This window comes from Pinus tabuliformis, chromosome 9 (assembly GCF_031772625.1).
Source record: "Pinus tabuliformis cultivar Carrire ecotype Pingquan chromosome 9, CPIR1, whole genome shotgun sequence".
NCBI lineage: Eukaryota > Viridiplantae > Streptophyta > Pinopsida > Pinales > Pinaceae > Pinus > Pinus tabuliformis.
The window spans coordinates 1,895,422,186-1,895,442,326 of record NC_142307.1 but is presented as its reverse complement, the minus strand read 5'-3'; positions in this window follow the sequence as shown (position 1 = coordinate 1,895,442,326).

Here is a 20,141-nt window from a genome sequence, read left to right as displayed (position 1 = left end):
CAGATTTTTGTTCATTTCCATTAATTTAGCTTTGTTGTTCATTTCCATTATTTTAGTGGTGTTGTTCAAATAGGCTTAACTTTTATCTCTTTCATGCAAGGATTTGATTTCACCTTTTAATTGATATTGCAGCAAGTGTGTTTTAGTGAGCAATTCCAATTGAATTTCCATTTCCAGTTATTTGCTTTAGTGTGGATTGAAAGATCAACAACTGTAAAGGACACTGACTATCGCTGTCTAAGTTCTCAGATTGGAGATCTTGCCTATGATCGATTTTCATTTGCATCAGTTTACAGGGGAGAGAGCTATCATTACTGATTCCTCGACTGATGATTGTTTGATTAAATGATTTAAGTACAGAACATTTCAGTTTCTTGCTGTTCCGATTAGATTTTGTTTCCAGCATTCATTTACTTTTTCATTTTAAGCACTATACTACAAAAAATTATTCTTGAGTAAATAGCCACCTCAGACTGAGTACACTCTTGAAATAAAAAAATTGTACCTGGATTGATAATTAATGTGAAGATAAATAGGAGTTAAAAAGACACCTTTTATCACTCAACAGCTTGATATTCTCTTTATGTGGCATCTAAATTTTGTAGAATCTGAGTTGAGTGATCTCGAAGCAATCAAGTTCCTAACTACAAAAATAACTTATTTCATGACGATGATTTGAACCCCTTAATGATGAGTCTAGATTTGTCTGAACTTCTAAATCAAGTTCTAACCAAGTTCATGTAAGAACAAATTCCATGGAGGATCTAAGGTTATGCCTAAATCTCTCTTCTAAGAGGATCGAGATGATATCTCTCTTAAGGAAGCAAGATAACTCCAAAACAAATATGAACAATCAAAAATTTTGATGTCTAAATACGCATGAGGATCAGGACATAAAAATAAAATAAATAAACACGGAATCCTTGAAAAGGTTCAAAATCAAACACCTTTAATAATTTCCTTAAACAAAGACCATGCTTTGAAGATTTATGGACATGGAAGTATCTAGGGTTTGCAAACCCTAGCAAAATTGTGAATAAGAAAAAGCCGAGGGACAAAACTCTAGGACTAATCATTTCTACTAAAAGAATAAGGAGACCTAGCCTATGCATAATGATGTGGATGAAGTTGTCTTACAAATTGAATTCTAGAAGGATATGACAAAGTTACATTGAGTTCAAGATTAATAGGGATCTTATTTTTCTCAAAATATAAGTACTCTATGCTCCTATCTTTGATTACTATTATTGTTATTTTCTTTGTCGTTGCATAGTCGCTTGTCTATATATTTTTCCTAATTATATTTGTTCTTCTATGCCCTCCTATTGAGAACTATAGGTTGAAGACAAGGGCCACCTAGGCCTTGACAACAAATGAAGTAAATGGAAGAATTAGAAGAATGAAGAAAAGCATGAAGGATTTCTTGATGTGTAGAAACAAGTTCAAAGGGGGAAGTTGTGGAGAAGGTATTTCCATTAGGAGGAGACATTAGAAAGCCATATTATGACCCCAAAGAAAATTATCCTTAGATTCCTAGATAATGGACTATCAGTGTGAGAGAGAGTGTCCAGTTTAGGTATTTGGAAATAACGTGTAATCTAGTACTATTGGTCATAGATGTTTTGAGAAGTAAAACAACAGATTTAGCTTGGACTTGTGTGTTAATTTTTACAACTGCGTCAAATTCCACTTTGGACAGCTCATATGATGAAGATAATAATTGCAATAGTTTCTTCTTTTCGAGAGGACCAAAATCAACCTAAATATCACCCAATTTTGTCAAGAATAAGTTAAGTTTTGAATTATTGTATTCGTACATGTATTATGGAATGGTTCGGCCCTAACCACTTGTGTAACTACTTAGGTCGACCTCAACCCCAAGTGGACCCTCAGGAAAGCCTATAAATAGAAGTGACCTCAAGCAGATTACATCACAATGGTCAAGCCATCTTCTATTCTTATTTTTTGTCTTGGTTCACATAGGTTCGATAGAAGGAGTTTGCGCAAGGGTCTAAAATCACAGCCATGAAGCTCGCATTCGTCTAGGTCTTTCTAGTTCCTAGATGTTGGCACAAAACTAGGCATTTTAGCCCCTGGACGCTAACACACAGTGGTCATTACAGTGTCCAGAGACCCCTAGATGCTAGCACAAAAGCTTATGAGAGCGTCACGGTTTTAGAGGCAGATCTGAAAGTATCGGTCCCCAAACACTTGCATAAAGTGGTCTTGAGAGCATCCAGGTTATCTCGGATGCACACATAGCAACTGGAAGAGAGAGTCTCAGGGTTTTGGAGTAGATATGAGTGATTTTTACCCTGGACACATGCAAAGAATGGTCTGGGAGCATCCCGGTTTCCCTAGATGTTGGCATACTATTCACAAAGAGCGTCTAGATCTGTTATGGACACTCGCACAACTCCTCCTTTCTGCGTCCAAGACTCAAATATGAGATTTCATTATTCCAAATATTTTGTACAGTGTTCAGCATAGTGACAGTAGTACCTAGCAGTTGTCTACAATCAGTGAAAGCATATTACAATCATCAAAATCAGTGTTTTGTTTTCAAGCATGATTAGATCTGTTTAATGGATATCATAGTTGTTTAGTTACATAGATAAATTTATGGATCATTGTACTCTCTTATGCTAAATCATTTGATGGTGATCTAAGAAGAAGAAGATTTGGAAGGTTTTTCCCCAGAGTGGGTTTTTTCCTGGTCTCAAACCAATCCTGGCATCTATATGTGTGTGCATGATTTTCTTCTATTGCTTATTTATGTTCCACTTCATTGATGATCATGATATTGTTCTTTATATATAATTGCATATGCTAATGAATAATGGTGTAGATCTGAATAATGTAATGATGATATGGGGTGAACTTAATGTATTAATGAAGAAATGCAATTATCAAAGAAAAGAACAATGTAGCCCTATGAAAAATTAACATGGTATCAAAGTTGGGTTGAAGAAAAGACATGGATATCACCCCGATAATGACACCTTTCATGGAATCAATAAGAGGATGGTGGAGACCTAAAATAATTTTAGGGTTTGAATAAAACCCTAGGCAACTTGATTATTAGGGTTTGATGGATTCTATGAGGTTAGGGTTGGATAGAAAACCCTGGTTTATGGAAATGATATGAAACCTAGCTAAGATGCTCAACCACTTGAAAAAGATTTGATGAATCCCCATATGGGATAATCCCTAGCAAGTCTGGTTGGATAACTGAAGGCAACATTGGTATATCGACCATGGACATTGATGGCTATTGAAGATTGGTTCAAGAGGGAGAGGATCACCTCTCATTGAATATAAGTATTTCTTGACTTATGATGCTTCTTACTTTTGTTTATATTTATGGATCTTATTATTATGATTATTGTTTGTACTTCCTGCATATCTATTTGAGTATATGGATGTTTCTAACCTCCTTGATGAGATAGATCCTTCTTGAGGATCATTTGAAATGCAAGAAGGATGGCTAGAGCTGCAAAGGTTAAAGGGCATTATATGAAGAATAAAATGGCAAAGTGCTTCAAGCACCCTATGTCTAATGAAAAGGTGCATAGGTATTTGAATACCACAAGGTATGCATGGTATGTTGTATTTCAGTTGTATCATTGGATGGATCGATAAGCCCTAAGGTGTGATGAGAATTTCTCTTTCTTTGATAGCCCATGCATATGAAAGCGACTTGGATCTATGTTTCGTAAGATAAAATGATGCACCTGGTGTTGAATATTCTGATATTATTGAAGTCTATGAGGCTATGTAATGTTGATATATTGATACACTTGATGATTGTCTAGCATCCATCCATTGGACATATTTATCCTATAAAGAAGGCTAGTACCTTGATATAGTAAATGATACTCTTGATACTTGTCATGATGGATTTCACATAGAAGGATATCTCATTGAATCCTATAGATGATACTACTGGTAATGCTTGTGATAAGCATGATGAAAGAATATGGAAAGAGATATTAACACTCTTGTTGCTTTGGTAAATATTTATTGAATGACCTAAATTGAACGCATTGATCATGATAAGCATGGTAACCTTGATGTTAGAGGTATAACTATGAGATTGATACTCTATATCTCTTACTACATGTGGTCATGTCTTGATGCCATATGGTTAAACTGAATGTCCTAGCTTGATGGAGTGACTTGATAGAAAGTGTTATTGAGTTCATAATCTCTGAGAAATTATGTTGCATCTATCTACTGCTTTGAGTCTAAGCTTTGATGAAATATTAATGTTGATATCTATGATAGATATATGTTTATGATCTAACAAATCTGTTGTTCCATGACTCTAGAAGAGACAGATTGATGACGTGAATGAAGATGAATGAAGTAGATTCCCACTCAGAGAGAGAATCTCTTCTCAATATTCTTACTCATATTTCTATGCGCATTCTATGTTGTTGAAATAGGATCTATGTGTATCTGACATTATTGATCTACAGCAAAATCTCAGATCCAGGAAGCTAAATACACTCCCATGCTAGCCTAAAGGGAGTGTCCAGTAGTTTGACTATAGTTGACCGTCATATGAAGCTTTCTGAAGTTGACTAAACTCTAAATCAAGGCGTCTCTGACATATTCTACCACTGTAATCTAATTTCTGAAGTAGTTGGGTTAAATTTCTGATCTCGTAAAAATGAAGTATTGTGCATGAAATCGGATGGTCGCCTGGAAGGTGTCGACTCCACAGATGTTTAGCATATAACAACAAGATCTACAAGCAAGAAAAGCTTGAACTTTTTCCATAGCATGAACATGCAAACTAAACTTGTGTTTGCAGGTGACCGGGACATACATATGTGCTATAAGAGGTTGGCATGATTTGGTTAATTGATATAGATGATCAGTGTTCAATGTTTTGTCATGATGCTTGAAAATAACTTTGAATTGATGATTGAGATATGTTTTGACTATAGATCTCTCTATAATAGAAAATTTGGACTTGACCTCATCTCTAATGATTTGATCTGAAGATTGTTGATTTATCCTGATATAAATGCTATGTGGGCATAATGACTTATATATGTGGGTATCGAAAAAATGATTTTATATTGGCCTCCTCGTTCCTAGCACACTGGTTGAGGTATTGATAGTTGTGATCTAGGATGAAATTGAAACCTGCATGACTCATCCTTGGTGTATGAATTTGCACCCATCAACAGAAATGACTTATGTTATTCTCATGAGAATGACTTGATCAAGTTTGGATATATAATGCATGGTTGATGATAACTTGTCAGCATAATAATAAATGAATTCACTACTTGATATGAGCTCTCCCTATCACCCTGTTGAAAGTATAGATATTTTGATAATAATGACTTTGATAATGGTTGTGATCTAGCTTCTAAACTTTGATGAGCTGACTTTACTGATGTGATGATACAACATTGATGTATGTAAGGTTGATTATGTTGGCTTAGTAAATAATTATGCTTATAGAGAGAATTTCATTAAGCAAGATCCCATATCCAGATATGTCCATAGTGGACAGTCATTTGATGAAGTTAGGATGATGAGTTCCAAGGTATGGCTTTGATTTAAAGTATGGTTTTGGATTTATATCCTAATGACCTAATTTTGACAGGTGATGAGTCTTTGATGATCTAAATCAGAGGGAGATAGATTTTGAAGCTCAAAATGATGTATCATGGCATGATGAATCGATTTCTAGAATTTGGAAAAGAAATTCTATATTGCAAATCTATTGGAAAATGTTTTTGAATAATTAAAATGCAAATCCTTGGATACTCCGATTTGAAGTTCAAAATATTGTTGAACTTAACATGGCATCTAAGAGTTGTTTGAAGCATTGATGTTTTGTTTTGAACATCCATCTGTATATATATGATGTGCATAGAACCTGAATAAATTCATGATTGAGTTGCTTCATACACATAAAGTTTCCACGGAGCATCCTTTGAAATATCTACATGAGATATTCTATTTTTGAGGTTGAGATATTTCTCCTATGCTAAGAAACCATATTCGTCCTCCCCCCGTGTCCTGAATCCCACGAATCATACACGATTCTCTATGACACATGTCTGATTCTCATGTCCAATGTGTCTTAGAGCATGTCCAACGTCTCATGGAGCATGTCCTAGAGTAAACCCACCTATCATTGATGAAGATTGCAAATACATGGTTCTCCTCTTCATTCATCATGTTGAATAGTTTAGGGACATAAAGATCACTCTTGGGGCCATGGGTATTTTAGATTTTTGGTCTTTTTAGATAAAGATAAAACAACCTCAAAAAGAGTGAATGACATAGTGTAAGATGATGCTTGGTGGGAGAGGGTATATCTCACTATTAAGATCATGGACCCTATAATTAATTTGCTATCATTTTCAGATACAAACCAACCCATCCTAGGAGAGGTTTATGAGGGATGGGATTCCATGATTAAGTCCATGAGGTCCATTATTTTACAGAGTGAGTGCCCTGCGTATGAGACATCATCAGAGGCCTTCTTCACTACCATACATGATATTATTGTCAACATATGGGACAATAATTGCACACCTTTGCATTGTTTGGCTTACTCAATGAACCCAAAATTCTACATCCAAGAGTTGTTGAATGATGGACCTTCCCACGAATTCCCTCCTCCAGATGATGAAATTTCACAGGGGAGGAAGGATTCATTAAGGTGGATTATTTAGGATAGAGCACACCTTGATTAGGTGGAGGATGCCTTTGCATATTTTTCCACTAGTAGTGGGTGATTTGTAGGCTATGACGTGATTAGAGACAAGGGGGTAAGAATCCATATTCTGCGTGGGAAACACATGGGGCAATAAGACCTCTCTACATTAGTTATCCATGAGGCTCCTCTCTATAATGACTTCATCCTCTTACCATGAGAGGAATTGGAGCACATATGGAAATTTTGATTTTGATGACTTAATGAGAAAACTGATGTTTCTTGTCTTTTTCCTGTTGGGGTGTTGATGAATATGTCACAATTGTATTTGTATGCATAATGTTACTTTTTAAAACTTACAAATTTTAAATTTATAACGTATAATCTAGATCTATGTCTAAATTTATATCATGAATGAGAATTTGTGTAAGAAATATCTATTTAGTATTAATATATACATATATATATATATATATATATATATATATATATATAGATAGATAGATAGATAGATAGATAGATAGATAGATAGATAATGTGTCCTATTAAGGGGTGTCAACGTGCCCATGTCGGACACTCGAATTTTCATGTCCTATGTGTCCTGTGTCCCTGTGTCAGGTCACTTAGATCCTATGATATGTGATTGCATGGATGTATTATTGTTGAAAGAAATTATTATTAAGCACATTTGGATGTTTTTTTAGTATGAGATCTGTCATGATATCTTGGACGAGAGGTCCATAGTATGATTGAGGATGACTACAATGTTGCTAACATGGATAACTGTGAGGAAGGATGAAGAAGCTCCTTAGAGATTTATCTGAGCATGATCTGGATATGACATGGATACATTGTGATGACATAGAGTGAGATCTGATTGGCAGAAAATCCCATATTTATAGTTGGGACCGAGATACTCTCATATATTGAGACAGTGCAGTTGTTCGAAACAAGCTCAGGCTTGTGATTGGAACCTCTGTGAGAGAGAGGATGATTATGGTATCCTTTTGTGATTTATATGATTATTTATGTTCCGACATGATATTTTATTTGTTTTCTTGTATGAACAGGAAACTACTACTATTGAGACAAGATGATACCATATGTGAGTATGATGAGAGCAGTGCTAATCGAGGACATTGAACAAACTCTTCTTCCATGTCTAAGCACCCAAGGTGTGGAATTGAGGTAGAAGGGATCCTAGAGTTGAGGGAACTCTAGACAATAGGGTATGACCCCTATCTGTTACCCATAGGATTGAAGATGTTGCTCCCCTATTTGGTCTTTGCATAGTATACCCCAGTTCGCATCATACCCACAAACAACGCTTGTCGGGGATACCACTCCTCGTTTGTCCAATGAGTTGAGAGTGTACTTGGGGTGTACAACCCAAGTCGATTTTGATGCAAGTGTTCTACCACATGACTATTCAAGTTCATCAATGGGAAGATCAATAGGCAATAAGATGGGTTGAGATAACCCTATGCGATTCCAGGTTGAGATTGAGCTCCTTGATGTGATCCCAGGGTCGAGATGTGCTCCCCTATGTGTTTGGATATCCTATTGCTTGATATGTGGCTGTATATATATATATATATATATATATATATATATATATATATATATCTATATATATATATATATATATATATATATATATATATATATATATAGATATATATATATATAGATATAGATATATATATATATATATATATATATATATATATATATATATATATATATATATAGATATATATATATATATATATATATATATATATATATATATATATATATATATCCCCCATGATATTCTGGATCAAGATGTGTTCCCTAATGTGGTTACAAGTAGAGATGTGCTCCTTGATGATATGTTTTCTGATGACGATTGATGATGATATTCCAAGTAGTAGCCCATTGGAAAAGCTAGGTAGTATCCTGATGGATAAAACGTGGTAGCTTAAGCCCCCCTCCGGTAACAAATTCTTCTTCTTCTAGATTCGATAATGTTCATCATATGAGCAGGAACAATCAAGAGATAAGCAAGAATACTCAAGGGATATATCGAGATGTACATTGATTATTTGTGACGATGAGATACTTAAGGTGGCCAAGGCATGATGACTACATGATAAAGAAGATCAGGCCTGATATGTGATAACACTTGAAGATACCAGAATGGCATATTGATTGATGAACAAATATTGGCAGGTGGAATTCTCCCTAGTTGAGAGGGAGTGTTAATTTTTACAACTACAGTCAAATTCCACTTTGGACAGCTCATATGGTGAAGAAAATAATTTCAATATATTATTCTTTTTTAAAGGACCAAAATTTACCTAAAGATCACCCAATTTTGCAAGCGGAAGTTGAGTTTTAAATTATTTCATTCAGACATGTATTATGGAATGGGTCGGCCCTAACCACATGTGTAACTACTTAGGTTGGCCTCAATCCCAAGTGGACACTCAGGAAATCCTATAAATAGAAGCGACCTCAAGCTCATTTCATCACAATGATCAAGCCATCTTCTATTCTTCTCTTTTGCCTTAGTTTGCATAGGTTCGACGGAAGGAGTTCACACAAGGGTCTGAAATCACAAGTGTGATGCTCGCACTGATCTAGGGCTTTCTAGTTCCTCAAAGCTGGCACAGAACTAGGCATTTTAGTCCCTGAACGCTAACACACAATGGTAAATATAGCATCCAGAGAACCCTAGATGTTGGCACAGAATCTTATGAGAGCATCTAGGGTTTCAGAGGTAGATCTAAAGGTACTGATCCCCGGATGCTCACACAGAGTGGTCCTGAGAGTGTCCAAGCCATCTCGGACACACACATAACAATTGGAAGAGATCATCTTAGGGTTTTGGAGCATTTATGGTGATTTTTACCTTGGATGCATGCATAGAATGGTCTGGGAGAATCCGGGCTACCCTATACGTTGGGATATAGTTCACAGAGAGAATCCATATCTGCTATAAACACTCGCACAGCTCCTTCTACCTATGTTTAGCACTCAAAGATGATATTTTAGTATTTCAAATATTTCACACAGTGTTCAGTAGCGTTCGGCATAGTGACAGTAGTAGCCAGAAGTTGTCTATAGTCAGTGATAGCATATTACATTCATCAGAATCAGGGTTTTGTTTTCAGGCATGATTAGATTTGTTTCATGGATATTATAGTTGTTTAGTTGTATAGATAAAGTTATGGATCAATGTAGTCTCTTATGCTGAATCATTTGATGACTATCTAAGAAGAAAAAGATTTGCAAGGGTTTCCCCATAGCAGGTTTTGCCCTTGTCTCGGACCAATCCTAGTATCTCTATGTGTGTGCATTATTTTCTTCTATTTTTTCTTCATGTTTCATTGCATTGATGATGATGATGTTTTTCTTTCTATATAATTGCATATTTTGATGAATAATGGTGTAGATCTGAATAGTGTAATGATGATATGGGGTGAACTTAATGTATTAATGAAGAAATCCAATTATCAAAGCAAAGAAAAATGTATCCCTATGAAAAATTAACATTGTGGATCTTATCTCTCTCATTGAGAGAGGAGAGCTGATGAGATGGACATTCTCCTTGTGTCTTCATGACCTTGGTTGGAGAGTGGTCTAATATTTTCCCTGTGTCATCTTGACCTTGGTTGGAGAAGTTCTTCCTATTTCATTATGACCTTAGCTGGAGAATGGTTTAAAATATCAAATAACATCATGGACCTACATTCTTCATGTGTCATGTAATTTGACCTGATTAGGGAGGTTATCCGCATGTCAAATGCATAGACCTTGGTTGAAGAATGGTCCTATGGACTGACATTCTTCCAGTGTCATTGTATAATTACTTGATTAGGGTTGTATTCCCTGTGTCACTTTGACCTGGTTAGGAAGAATGGTCTTATGGACAAACATTTTCCTGTGTCATTGCATAGTGACCTGATTAGGGTTGTATTCCATGTGTAACTTTGACACGTATAGGAAAATGGTCTGGAAAATGAAAATCATTCTCTATGTGTCATTTTATAGTGACCTAATTAGGGAGTTTATCCCTATTTCACATTGACCTAATGAATGGTTGTAGAGGTTGTAGCACTCTGATCTCTTTCTAGAGTGAGATTGTTTTTCCATATGTCAAGGGTACTTACTAGGTTATGACAATGTGTTTTATGCTAGTGGTGACTCTTAATCTTGATGATCCTTTATTATAGAAGTATTCAACTCGAGAACATCTTGATAGCCATATTGAATACCTTCTTAATTAAAAAGGAGTGTTGAATTTTATAACTAGGCTTAGTCTTCATAATATTATGTATTTGAGTAAAAAAAAAAAATTATCATGTCCCCTTCGGAAATTTAAAATAAATAAAATTGAATTTTTAAGTATAATTTTAGTGTCTCCATGTTGACCAAGTTGACCCTCTAGAAGACACAATTTCCTGCCCAAAGTATGAGACCCTTTGCATGAATGAACAACTATGTATTGGCATCTATATTACATCACTTTACAACCAGTTTGGGTTCTTCTGTGGACAAGAAATTTGGACATTCAGGGCAACTTGTGCGCGACATCAAAGGAAATTTTGAGACAGTTTGGGTACAACATCTCAAGCAATTATGAGGCACTTCACATGTTTTTTTGACATAGTATTACGAATAGGCATGGGGCAGAGGTGTGACAAACATATGATAACTTATGGACAAAACTTCATGAAGATTGATGATAAAGGAATAACTTGGCACTTGGAAGTATTACTGGTTAGCTTGTATATGACTTGGATTTGTCTCTTTGATAAATATTCTAAGGAAATGATTGTTGGGATTTCCCCTTGTGGGTTTTTCCCTAGACTCTAGCCTAATTTCTAGTGTCTCTTGTCTTTTTGTGCATTGTACTTGTATAATTGCTTGATGACCTAATTAATGAAGTACATTATAAATGGAAAAGCATATATATAAACAATCACAAGTAATTATCATGATTAGAAATTCTTGTTGACAAACGAATTTCCAACAGGTAAGGCCTTGGCCCTCCATGTGAACTTCAAAAATCAAAATCTTGTTGGTATCAATTAGGTCCATGTTGTGTATATAGGAATCAAGTTCAATGCCTTTGAGAGCATAATCAAATTTATATATCAGCAATTTAGTGTTTAGCATGAACATTTGCAAAATAAGTTTAGTGAACAATGGGTTTGGGTTGGGACTTTATTGGGCTTGTTTTTAATAAATGGTCAATTGTTGGAACATACTCATCATATCAAATGTCATTGTGGCTTGGAACCCTCATGGTTGTCAAAGGTTTTGTTGTTATTGAGTAATTATGGTTTCTATATATAGGGTTTGTTGACTCTCTATGTGTTTCACAGTGTCTTATGCAAGGAAAGGGTCCTAGGACTTTCTTGAACCACTAGGGATTTTATTGTGAACTTTGCAATTTACGATATGCTTGAATAGATATTGTTTTATGCTTGGAATAATCACAAGGAAAAATAAGAGAAATTAAAACATAAATGAACATAATTAATTATTTTTAGAAGTGATGTTCCATTCAACAAAATTTTAGGAACTCTTTGTTGTCTACATCTCCCCAAGGGAAAATCTTCATCTTATGACCGTACTCTCACAACTTAGAAAACTTGAAGAAAGATTCTAATTAGAAATATAAATCTAAAGGATGCTAGAATGATTTTGAAAATCCATGATCTTAATACATTGTTATTAATTGTTATGAGCACTCTACTAATGTTGCAAGAAGATGCTCACACATAATAATTAACAAGAAAGAAAATAGTATTATCAAAAGTGTGCACATGATGTATATTCATATATATTTTTATTTCTATTAATCTAGAGGAGGAGATCAATGGTTGGAGTTATTTAAGTTAGTCCCAAGTTCAAATCTAGTAGCATAGTGTCATAGCTCAAAAGTCAACATCTAGCTGAAAACTTATGACTTAGCAAGGGCATAGTATAAAAATTATGAAGTGATCAAAATTAACCAAATCACCAATAAAATTAATAAAGTGAGTTGAATGATCAATTTAAACTAAACCACTTAAAAGAAATTAAGATAAAATACAAAATGCACTAAAATATGTGAGAATGAATGTAGAGAAAATATGTGAAAATGAATCTAGAGAATGTATCTCATACAAATAACTAACTACATTTATGTGATTCCAATTTGCTTTCATTCTCAATAAAGTTGACCTAAGCCTTATGTGCAAAAAAGTGATCATAATATTGCAATCATTAAAATGTATAACTAAAATATATACCATATAATTTCAAATATACAATAAAATATATATACTTTATAACAAATACAATATATAATATAAAATATCTAAATTTAATATATATTAAAATATATATATTTGAAAATATATATATTAAAATATACATTTAATAAATTAAAATATTTCCAACATTAAAATATTACTTAATCTTTATTTTTATTACAAACTTGAAATAATTAAGTTATTATTAACCATAGCAATTCAAATAATTGTGAACCATAGATTAAATTTTTATTACAAACTTGAAATAATTAAGTTATTATTAACCATAGCAATTCAAATAATTGTGAACCATATGAAATCAAACAATTATTTAATTGTGAACCATATGAAATCAAAAAAATAGAAATAACTGTGAACATATAAAATCAAATAATAAAATTAAAAAATATAAAATCAAACAATAAAGTCAAAAAAAATATCGATACCCACTCAAACCTAGTGAATGTGATTTCAAACAATCTTCGTGAATACAATTTTTGTCAACCATCAATGTAAATTGTGTTAATCCAATCCACATAGCATATGAATCCAATACACATAGAATATGAGGACAAGATTATAACACTTAATAGCAAGACTATGATAAAAAAAATAAAAAATTGAAGGTGTGTTACACAAAGATTTAAATCAAATCCAAAGATCAAAAGAGTTTTTTTATACATAATAAATAACATGTTTTAAATATTGTTTTTAAAGATAAATATATTGGAAAAATAATAATTAAAAAGTATATTTATAATAAATAAATAATAATTAATATTTTTTTTACATATTTTATAAATTAAAGAGTGAGATTTTCTTTTCAAAATAATAAAATGTTTAATAATTAAAAAAATTATTATAATATTTTAAAAAATCGGTACTTTTTATTATATATAATGTTGTAAATGTTATTTATAATGATGAATGTATCCATTATTATTTTTTTAACGTTAAAAATTTTTCACATAATGTTGTAAATGTTATTTAATAATTCCAGAACATTCTATTTTGGAAGTGAAAAAAAAAAAGTGATTTTTCCAGAAAAACCAAATATGATATATATGAAATAGGTTAATGAAGGTAACATTTCTTTGTGCAAGGTTATATAATATGGGTTAATGATTAAGAGAGGTGTATTATTATATAATAATGTTAATATAAATATATTTAATAATAATAAGTTTTGGAAGTTAGTTTAATTAAGTTTTTAATAATTGAATTGAAATGATTTTTTTTTATTTTGAGAATCACATTAAAATTAAATTTAAAATATTAAATTAATATATAAATTATTTTTTTTTTTTTTTGATATTTTAGATATTTTTTAATCAAATTAACTAATTTTTTTAATTTTGATTAATGATGAAATTAATTAATGATGAATCACATTTATTGTTTCTAAAAGAGTGTCAAAAATTTCTTTTATGTGATTTCTACCAAAAAAAATATTTTATTTTTTTATCAAATTAATATATAAAATAATTTCCAATAATTTTGATATTTTAGATATTTTTATAAAAAAAAAAAAAAAATTAATGGTAATATTTTATGAACTTCCTTAAAATTTAATTTGTAATTTATTTACATATATAGAAAAGAGATTTTGCATTTGCTTTTTATCTATACCTAACACTTTGTTTTCATGAAATCTGGTATCTGCAGAATTTAGAAAATATCATATTTTATTATCCAATGACACTTCATTTTCAGGACATCTGGTCATCTGCAGAATTTCGAAAATATCATATTTTATTATCCAAATAATTTTTGGCATCCAAAGAAACATTCCCTAGAACTGTCCTGTGGAAGTATCCTGAGAGTGTCAATGCTTCGACTTGTACAACCAGGTATCGTACCAAAGTGAGCAACTTGCGTTGATATTCTACCCAGAATTTCCTAAGATGCATCACTCCACTTGACTTCCTTGTCAATCTGAGGGGAAGCCTGACTGTACTCATCACTAATTCCTACCCAAATTTTCCAAATATGTATGACTCCACTGATCTTCCGGTCAATCTGAAAGAAAACCTGCCTCTACTCATCACCCATTTCTACACTGACTTGGAAGGCCTGCCTCTACTCATCACCAATTTCTTCCCTCGCTTTTCAAAGATGAATAACTCCAAATACCTTCCTGTCAATCTGAGAGAAAACCTGCCTGTGACCATCAACATAGAGGTCCCACTTTCCTAAGGCCCCATTGTCACTTAAAACCTGTGCATGTCACATGCTGCTTTCTCTCCCCAATAATATAGTTCGAAGAAGGCATGATGAATACAGCCAAGCAACTTGACCGCGATTGGGACTCCACCTGTAACCCATGCTTAGCACCTTGCTCCTGTGGAAGATAATTTCTTGCCCATACTCTATTTATTATACTTTTGTGAGTGTTTTTATTTGTTTAAATCATAAGTTTGATCTGAAGACTGAGTAATCTTATTGTTTTAATGAAGTTTTTTTAAAGATATTTTTGGGTTGAATTTGTGTACAAGTGATGTTTAAATCATAAGTTTGACAAATTTTAATAATCAATTTGAGAGTTTTAAGGGAGCTTTTTTAATGATATTTTTGGGTTGAATTTAGATACAATTTACTGATTTGTTTAATCACAAGGTTTAATTAAACTTTCAGTAATGTTAGTGTTTTAATGGAAAATTTTTAAATATCTTTTTGGGTTGAATTTATGTACAATTTACCAGGATTTGTTTGAATCGCAAGCTTGAGTTAAAGTATCAATATTGTGACTGTTTTAATGGAGTTTTTTAATATTTTTGAAGATGAGGAATTTATATGCACACTCAAAAGTACAAGAGGAATTTTTCAGGATGCTGAATCTATATGTATATAATAAAAAATACATCTTAAAAACATAGTCTAAAAATGTAGTAAATTGTCTCAGAAAACAATGGATTTTGCTGGCAAGATTTTGGTCAAATCTTGCAAAAATAAATTAGAAATCCGAGGGATAACTGTCAAGCTATGTGATGCCCCACTTAAATCTTATCGTGCAAATTTTGTTAATGTTTACATTATTTGAAAATATTGAGAAATATTGGTCTAATATAAAATTCATAATTTCCATTATTCAAATTCCCCACTTACCTTCTCAAATTGAATATTAGGTAGGATATGGTCTCTTTTCATTATTTCAAATAATATATGTATTCATCTCACATTCCCTAATGTACCCTCACATTTACTTGGGAGAATACATGGTCCTCTCCAACTCATTATCAATATATATATTCATTTCACATTCCCCAAAGTACCCTCACATTTACTAGGGCGAAGACATGGTCCTCTCAATGTAATTACATCTCACATTCCCCAATGTACCCTCACATTTACTTGGGAGAAGACATGGTCCTCTCCAACTCATTATCAATATATATATATTCATTTCACATTCCCCAATGTACCCTCACATTTACTAGGGTGAAGACATGGTCCTCTCCATGTAATTATATCTCACATTCCCCAATGTACCCTCACATTTACTTGGGAAAAGACATAGTTCTCTCCATTTAAATATCAATATATATATTCATCTCACATTCTCAAATGTACTTTTCAGATTTACTTGGGAGAAGACATGGTCCTTTCCCATTAAATTCCCAATTTTATATTCAATTCACATTTCCAAATGTACTCCCAGCTTTACTTGGGAGAAGGGAAGTCAACTGTAAGGATGGATGAGAAGTTAATGGCATTAATAAGAGGTGGTTGAGATGGAGAAGGTAAGGAGGAAGGGAGAAAGGGAGATGTTGGGTCTTGCTTATGATTGTGGAGTTGGTTGTGATTATTTTGACTTGTTGTGTTTTTGGATACCCTAGAGAACCTATGGAGGTTTCCTGGGCTAGGGATTATTTCCTAGTTGGCTGGAAGATAAATCCAGTTGGGTCCGTCAAGAGGAGCGTTCAGCAGGAGCAGCAGGACAAAGGTATCTCCATCAGCCACCGGTACAGGTATTCCTCCATAGACTACTCTTGTAAAGTTTATTGGAATGAAATATTCACCTTAATTTATGCTAATTAGAATGTAAATAATATTTGTTTAAAAGTCGTGTAAGTAAGTAAGTTATCGCCTCTTATCGCATTTAATTTCAGAAGAAATTAGATCTGTTAGTAGACCCTAGGATAGGGCTCTTACACATGGTATCAGAGCATGGTTCAAAATCTGGACCTTCAAACCCACACTAGATTGGTGTCCGTCATATACACCATATGAATATTGTAGCACTACACTATAGCCTATTTGGTAGCTTCTCTCAAGCCTAGTGGACTCACCATACTGTGATGCACTAGCACTGATACTGTACTCCAAAAGAGCCCTCGGGTTTCTCATAGGAGGTTCCCCATATCTAGATGGTTCCTCCCACGGAATATGAACATTTTGATCCGAAAACATTGTCATAATCACGACCACAAGTATCACGATTAAAAGGTCAAGCCCAAGCAAGAGTAAGATCAATCTTTGAAAGGTTTGTTGATAATTTTGCGTAGTCTACTTCCTCGTCAAGATCAGTCATATCACTGGCCCTAGCAAGGAAAAATATCACCTCTGTTCTAGGCTTCAAAGACCGAGCTCCTTGTTAAATTCTGTAAAGTCTTGGATCTTATTAAAGGAAAACGAAGACTTTTGAGGGGTATACAAACCCTAACCTAAAAGATCAAAGGTTTGATTCAATAAGCCCTCACAAGGCTGATTTTATTGTTCAGAAAATCACAGTCCTGGGCTCCTTATACAAAAATATTTTAGAAGGTTTGATTTGAAAAGGTCTTGAGGTTCAACATGAACCAGCTCTCTAGTGTGGTCCATATTAGGATATTGACCCTAGTTCTGTAGGAGGGGTGGAGGCATTTCCCACCATGTATCCTCCAAAACCTGGAATTGTGGGAGGGCAGTGGTGGACACGCTCCCCTAGACGTGTGATGGCGATTGCTAGTTGCCTGCTGGGGAAGTTAGGTCGATGTATTTGACACTTCCACCATGTTGGTTTTATCAGTGGTTAGTATGGTTGTTGCCACTGATAAAGTAGCAAAGGATAGATAGGGTGAGAACGGAAGTAGGTCAGGATGGATAGGAGGATATAGATCAGTTTGATACTCTTGATGGGAAGTAATGTCATTGTGTGACTTATCAAATTGTATTGCTATAACTCTCTCTGGTTTGCTATGCTTTCAAACACCTTGCATCTTTTCATTCTAACTTCGGGACGAAGTTTTCTGAAGGAGGGGTGTATGTAATGCCCCACTTAAATCTTATCCTGCAAATTTTGTTAATGTTTACATTATCTGAAAATATTGGGAAATATTGGTTTAATATAAAATTCATGATTTCCATTATTCAAATTCCCCACTTACCAACTCAAATTGAATATTAGGTAGGATATGATCTCCTTCCATTATTTCAAATAATATATGTATTCATTTTACATTCCCCAATGTACCCTCACATTTACTTGGGAGAAAACATGGTCCTCTCCAACTCATTATCAATATATATATTCCCCAATGTACCCTCACATTTACTAGGGTGAAAACATGGTCCTCTCCATGTAATTACATCTCACATTCCCCAATGTACCCTCATATTTACTTGAGAGAAGACACGGTCCTCTCCAACTCATTATCAATATATATATATTCATTTCACATTCCCCAATGTACCTTCATATTTACTAGGGTGAAGACATGGTCCTCTTCATGTAATTACATCTCATGTTCCCCAATGTACCTTCACATTTACTTGGAAGAAGACATAATCCTCTCCATTTAATTATCAATATATATATATATATATATATATATATATATATATATATATATATTCATCTCACATTCCCAAATGTACTTTTCAGATTTACTTGGGAGAAGACATGGTCCTTTCCCACTAAATTCCCAATTTTATGTTCATGTCACATTTCCAAATGTACTCCCAGCTTTAGTTGGGAGAAGAGAAGTCAATTGTAAGGATGAATGAGAAGTTAATGGCATTAATGAGAGGTGGTTGAGATGGAGAAAGGAAGAAGGGTATAAAAAGGGAAGGGGGAAGGGAGAAAGGGGGATGTTGGGTCTTGCTTATGATTGTGGGGTTGGTTGTGATTGTTTGGGTTTGTTGTGTTTTTGGAGGCCCTAGGGAACCTGTGGAGATTTCCTGGGCTAGGGATTATTTCCTAGTTGGCTCGGAGGTAAATCCAGTTGGGTCCGTCAAGAGGAGCGTTCAGCAAGAGTAGCAGGGCAAAGGTATCTCCATCAGCCACCGGTACAGGTATTCCTCCATAGACTACTCTTGTAAAGTTTATTAGAATGAAATATTCACCTTAATTTATGTTGATTAGAATGTAAATGATATTTGTTTAAAAGCCATGTAAGTAAGTTATCGCCTCTTATCGCATTTAATTTCAGAAGAAATTAGATCTGTAGGCAGACCCTAGGATATGGCTCTTACATTATATGCACAATCAAAAGTACACGAGGAATTTTTCAGGATGCTGAATCTATATGTATATAATCAAAAATACATCTTAAAAGCATAGTCTAAAAATGTAGTAAATTGGCTCAGAAAGCAATGGATTTGCTAGCAAGATTTTGGTCAAATCTTGCAAAAAAATTTGGAAATCTCAGGGATAACTCTCAAGCTTCAAGATTTTGGGTGCCCTTAGAGTTTTTGATGGTGTTAAATCGCTTTCCACCATCAAAAACAAGATTTAAGCAATCTTACCATTAAAATTTTTAAGAAAAAAAATAGTCGAATTCCAATCTCCAAACCAATTTACTCAATAAATAAACAACTTCCATTTTAAATAACAAAAAAATTAATCTTACCAAAAATTATTCCACGACATTCCCAACTAAAATTCCAAAAAAACCACTCCCACACTGAACCACATCACATTCCGACCAAAAATTCCGAAAGACCACCCCCACACCACATTTAACCGTAATTTAAATATCCTAACAGATAACACTTAGGATAGTTTATTCCACCAAAAAAATATTGAAAAGTTAAAAGCGGTCATTGTCATGTTAACTCTTAGGATAGTTTATTCAACCAAAAAAATATTGAAAAGTTAAAAGCGGTCATTGTCATGTTGCATATATAAGAGCTGAATGCAGAAATCAGATGGTAAAACAGCGTGTCCCATAAACTATCTTAAA